Raw genomic sequence first — 6,000 nt, 5'->3', positions numbered from 1 at the left:
AAATGAGCTGTCTTTCAGAGTCTGTCTGAAAAGTGTTAAAAAGAACTTAGCACTTGTCTGAAGCCTATGCTATTAAAAAAAAAATGCAGAGAGAAAACAGCTTCCATTTATGGTGCAGTGCTTCTGGGTGCCAGCCTGACCCAGCCTTTGCAAAGGAAGTGTTGTTTTCTAAAGACAGAATTATAGTGTTGAAAGGGATGATGAGGGTCATCTAGCTGAGCTACTGCAATCCAGGAATCTTTTGCCCAATACGGGGCTCGAATTTGAAAACATTTATGAGCTGCAGTGAGCTAATGAACAGTTATTAGTGCTGGCTTCAATACGAAGACCTAGGTTCCAGTCGTTTAGAAAAAGTGGGGGTCAAGGAAGCAGCAAAAGTAGATAGGTTCCCCCCACCCCCCACCCCCACATCTTTGCCCAAAGCACCTGTATATCTCAGATCTGGCTCAAAAACAAAATCACGCAAGAAGGCATCAGTTGCCACAGGCATTTTGATCTGTTTGAGCACATCATTGTTTCCAGTAAGGATGTTCTGAACTGAAGGCTGTATATACATATTACAATATTAAAGCATATTGAAAGCATATTTCCCTCGAAGAATTCTGGGCACTGTAGTTTACCCCTCACAGAGTTACATTCACAGCAACCCTTTTATCTGAAAAATTATAATCCACTTTTCCCAAAAATATTGCGAGTCAGTTTACAACATATAAAATTCAATAAAGTCAGTCTTCTGTATATACCTAAAGCATAATTAAAAACCTCAGTAGGTACAGTATACAGTTAGGGAATTCCACATGGCCTGCTTGTGCTGGGTTCTGTTTCACAGTCACACAGGGCATTAGAAACTGACTTCTATTTATATAATAAGGTGATTCAGAAGTCTATATAGCAATAAATGCAGTGTGCTAAAAGGAATTCAGCCATCTTCTAAAAATCCCCATTATTTCCAAGGTCGTGTACACTTTGCTATTTTATTTAATTTGTCTTATCGCCTTTCATCCATTAATTTAAGGGTTGCTCAAAACATAAAGAGACAAGATTTTTAAAAATGCAAAATAAAAACAATAACAAAAAAACCCCACCTCACAAACCGATACCCCCCCCTCTCCCACAAATACATTCAAAAGAGTATAGGATGTTAATCAGCCTGGTTAAGAGGAATGTTTTTGCAGGGCACCTAAAAGTGTATAATGAAGGTGCCAGCCAAAGCTCCCTGGAGAAAACGTTCCACAAATGGGGAGCTACTGCAAAAAAGGCCCATTCTCATGTTGTCACACACTGGACCTCTTGTGGAGGAGACATACGAAGAAGGGCCTCATGATGATGACCCCAGGTTCCAGGTAGTTTCATATGGGGAGAAGCAGTCCTTGAGGTATTGAAGCCCTAAGCCATTTAAGGCTTTATTGCTCAAAACCAGCACTTTGACTTGGGCCTGGAAACTAAATTGGCAGCCAGTGTAGTCGGGCCAGGATCAGTGCTAAAACCATTTTGCCTCAGTGAGCAACCTGGCCACCAAATTCTGTACCAGCTGAACTTTCTGAATTATCTTCAGAGGCAGGCAGAGGGGAGACAGGCAGTAGTTTAATGGGAACAAGCAGCTTGAACTGGGCAAATGCTCTCATAAGAGCCAGGTTTTAGTTGCTCCCAAAAAAGCAAGGAGCAAGAGAGACAAATAAACCCACTTGGGGAGCTCTTTCCACAGTCTAGTTGGAAAAGTCATGTCATGGGACCCACCCATGAAATGTCAAGCATTAGGAGGACCATTAAGCAGCTTTGGCTGTTGAGTGCCTGGGCAGACTCACATGGAAGGAGTGGATATTTCCCCCTAGATACTGAGGTGTTAACAGTATTTTAGACTCTCACAGAACTGTCAGGTTCATAGTTCAGTCTGTCACCAGTAAGCCACTTAAATAAATGTTAATTCTGCAAAATGTCTTTTGATTGCGGTGACCTGCTCCCATGCCCCCAGTCCTTTTTAACTGAAGAATACAAGTCTTGGTCATGTTGCATTTAGAGGCAAAACTAATTCAGACTACTACACTGGAGACGGAGAAATCTGTGCAACTAATTTTCCTACAGTCCACTAAGCAGCAGTTGGACAGCAAGTTGCATCAACTGACAGTTTGTTTTCCGGATGACCTAGAAACACAGCTGCAATTCTGTTTCCAACTGATTTGGGATTTTTTTTTCTTTGTAACTAACAGTCTGAAGATGAGCTTAGTTAATGTTTTGTTTGAACAAAATGCCAGTTGCAAAAGCAACAGCATGCGCTAAAATCTGCTCTGCTCTCTGGCCGCAATGTAATTTATCCCAAAGGGAAAACAAATATTGTAGATCCTTTTTGAGCTTATGAGTTGTATTTTATTTATTGGATTTATATACCGCCCCATACCTGGAGGTCTCAGGGCAGTTCACAGAACAAAATCAAAATATAAAACCACAATATATATAATAATAATAATAAACCTAATGACACCCCTCCCCCAAAAAGAAACATATTTTGAAAGGGCCTAGGATGTCAATTAAATCAACTCAACCAAAGGCCTAGTTAAAAAGGAACATTTTTGCCTAGCGCCTAACGGCGTATAATGAAGGAGCCAGGCGAACTTCCCTGGGAAGAGCGTTCCACAGACGGGGAGCCACTGCAGAGAAGGCCTGTTCTCGTGTTGCTACCCTCTGGACCTCTCAAGGAGGAGGCACATGAAGGAGGGCCTCAGAAGATGATCTCTGGGTCCAGGTAGGCTCATATGGAAAGAGGCGGTCCTTGAGGTATTGCGGGGAGTTTGGGACAAGGGTTAAGGTTCTGTTTTTAATATGTTCGGATTTGAAAGGTCAACAAGTAATCCATTTTGCTAAAGCACACTTGGCATAGTCTAGGCTCAACAGTCACCAGTTTTCAAGAACTGGCTTCTAAATCCAGATTTCAGATCTGAACGTTTATATTGTATCTGAAAGGTGCCTTTTTATCTGTTTTGCCTTGTTCATCTTAACATTTATAGCCTGCCTTTCCATGATGCATACAGTCCAATTATATGTGTGTAAGAGAAAAAGTTTTCTTCTGGCTGTTTTTAAATTTTACAGGGTCAACAAGTAAAATCAACTCTGTTCCGAAGTATTCTTTGATAGCCACGTTTTAAGCTGCTTGTCAAAAGGTAGCCGTGTTGGCCTTCCTTCGAGTTGATAAGATCCATCTTCTGTTACTACCCACTTAATTTAAGAAGAGGACCTTGGTTCCTGAACAGAGTGCCTAAGTAGGCTTGTGTAGAAGGAGACAGTCCTTAAAATACAAAGGTGGTCTCAGTCCCAAGTCCAGGCCAGAAACCAAACTGATAAGAATCCAGTCCAAATAATCTATATTGTCCAGGAAGATCAGGGGTGCAGCATGACGAAGCTGCCCTTCAAATTAGTTAATTGTTAGCAAACTGACCAGAATTAGTCCTAGCTTTGAGGCAGGGTGAAGGTCTCTTTGCCGTCCTACCCTTGTGCTAAGCAACTGAACCATCAACCCTGCACTGTGCTACAGCTGCTGAGGAAACACATTGTCTCTTGGGGGAAAAGTGTATTTGACCAGTAGGTGCAGCACTAGTGGGAGGAGCTTTGTATTGGTCAGGCTGAAAAAGATCGCAAATCCCCAGTGTGTGCGATTTTGATACTTTATTATGTCCACAAATGTCAAAAAAAGGAAAGAATTAGTTGCTGGAAGAGCAATGCTGTTTTTTGGTGTGTGTGTTTTTAAAAAACTTTTGCTCTCCATATGCAGTAGGGAAGGAAGAGGGCATTTTGAAATCTCATGATAAATGAAGAATATTAAAGTTCATACAAAAGCAAATGTATCTATCTTCCACAAGGTGGCAGTAGTGTACAAGGATTCAAGAAGCATGAAATAACTTGAGACATCAGAACCTGATCCTACTGGCCAAATTTAGCATCAGCCATGGCAGCCAATGCGCAATTCTAGTAAAGGATCCAGTTCTTCCTTGCTTTTCAGGCAACCCTGTACCCCACTGTGCTTGGCTTACCACTCCCCTGTCCTCAAAGACCAATAAGGTGGCACTGAATAGTGCCTGGGTAGAGATGTACCATCCCTGCAGCAGGATCCTGCTGCACATGGGAGCCAAATTCAGAGCTTGATCCGACCCAGACTTTTTCATAGCACTTGCTCTCTGCTCTGGAATGTATGATGCCATAGTATCTCTGACCATATGTGAAGCATGTGCACGGCACCTCTAATCTCACCTTAGCATCTCTGGGGTGTACTTACTTACTTCCCAGTGTGGTGTAGTGGTTAAGAGCGGTGGACTCGTAATCTGGGGAACCGGGTTCGCGTCTCCGCTCTTCCACATGCAGCTGCTGGGTGACCTTGGGCTAGTCACGCTTTGAAGTCTCTCAGCCCCACTCACCTCACAGAGTGTTTGTTGTGGGGGAGGAAGGGAAAGGAGAATGTTAGCCGCTTTGAGACTCCTTCGGGTAGTGATAAAGCGGGATATCAAATCCAAACTCCTCCTCCTCCTCTTCTTCTTCTTCTGGGAAGGGACATAGCTCAGTGGCAGAGCCTTTGCATGTGGAAGGTCCCAGATTCCCTCCCCAGCATCTCCAGGTAGGGCTAGGAGAGAAGCCAAGGAATGCAGGACAGCATATCACTGGTGAGCAGGGATGGAGAAATTCAACTCAGTTCAAATTTAAAATCAAATTTGCACTTTTCAAAACAACACGTGAACCGGAACACGAGAACCAGACATCAATTGAAATTCACAATAGTCTGATTTTTTGCAATGTACCGAACCCGTGCTTACAAAAAATGCAAATATCAGGGTAAAGTATACATTAAAATGCATGTATTTGTGGACATAAACATACAGAAATGCAACGTACTGGAGAAAATTGCTTGCAAAAATGTGTATACTAGTCAAAGCTGCATACAAAAATGTGTTTATTCCTAGAAAGTCGCACTAAAATGCTGCTGGATTTTTTTTTTTAAAGTAAATTGCTGCAGAAATCTGGAGAACTGAATTTAAGATTGCAATAATGAGAATCTGAGAGAACTGAAAGTGGTAGATCCTTCCATCCCTACTTGTGAAGCAGCTTAGGTATAGAGAGTGACTTGTTTAAGAACCACCCGCCTCACACACAAACACAGATCTCTGCCCAACCTAGAGAGTATTAAGCAGGCATAAGCTTCATGTCCCCACCCCACCCCTTTCAGTAACTAAACAAGGGTTATATGTGGTTCATGGTTTCTGCAGTAGTAGGCTGTTCAGATCTCAGTGTTTGCACCAAGGCATCAGGTGTGCTCTTGTATATAAACAGGGCTTGCATGTTGTGGTATTTTTACCCTCCTAACAGAAGTGTTTTTGCTTGGGGTTCCAGCCAAACATTCCCTCCATAGTTTGGAGTCCCCTCACCCCACTTGTTTTCCTTTTCCTTATGACACTCAGTCCACAGTGGGCTTGCTCTGGAATTTTTAGAACAGGAGTGATCTGCTGCTTTAATACAGCAGCTCATAGACTCTCCTACTAAATACTAGTTTATTATGACAAGCTTCTGCAGACATCAGGCTACAGATGCACTGAAGGAAGTGATAAGAGGGTTTCTGTTTTTTCTATTTCAGAAACTAGATTTAAAATGCAGGCTAGATGTAATGTTTCGGATATTATAACCTAGCAAACTGAATCATTATTTTATTACAGGTAGACCGAATGATGTAATGAAAGTGCAGGTTCTGCCAAGAAAAATATGAAATAGGCAGCACTAATATGAAGTGCTAGACGTCTCCTGTAACCTAGGAATGTAACGCATTATTGCAGTTTATGCATTCTGATTATAAACTCTGGAATCCCTTCCTACACTTTTTAAATAAAAGTAATTTCTAATTCACATGCTGGGGAAAAACCAAACTTCCATTTAGCCCAGCATTCCATTTCCAAAATAAGTCAACTAGAATATTTCGTTATTACTTGCCCCCTGCATTTAGTATGTGGAAATATACTACTGCCTATG

This window comes from Podarcis melisellensis, assembly GCF_964234715.1.
Source record: "Podarcis melisellensis genome assembly, chromosome: 1".
In the NCBI taxonomy this organism is placed as follows: Eukaryota; Metazoa; Chordata; class Lepidosauria; order Squamata; family Lacertidae; genus Podarcis; species Podarcis melisellensis.
Note: the sequence above shows the minus strand (reverse complement) of the source record.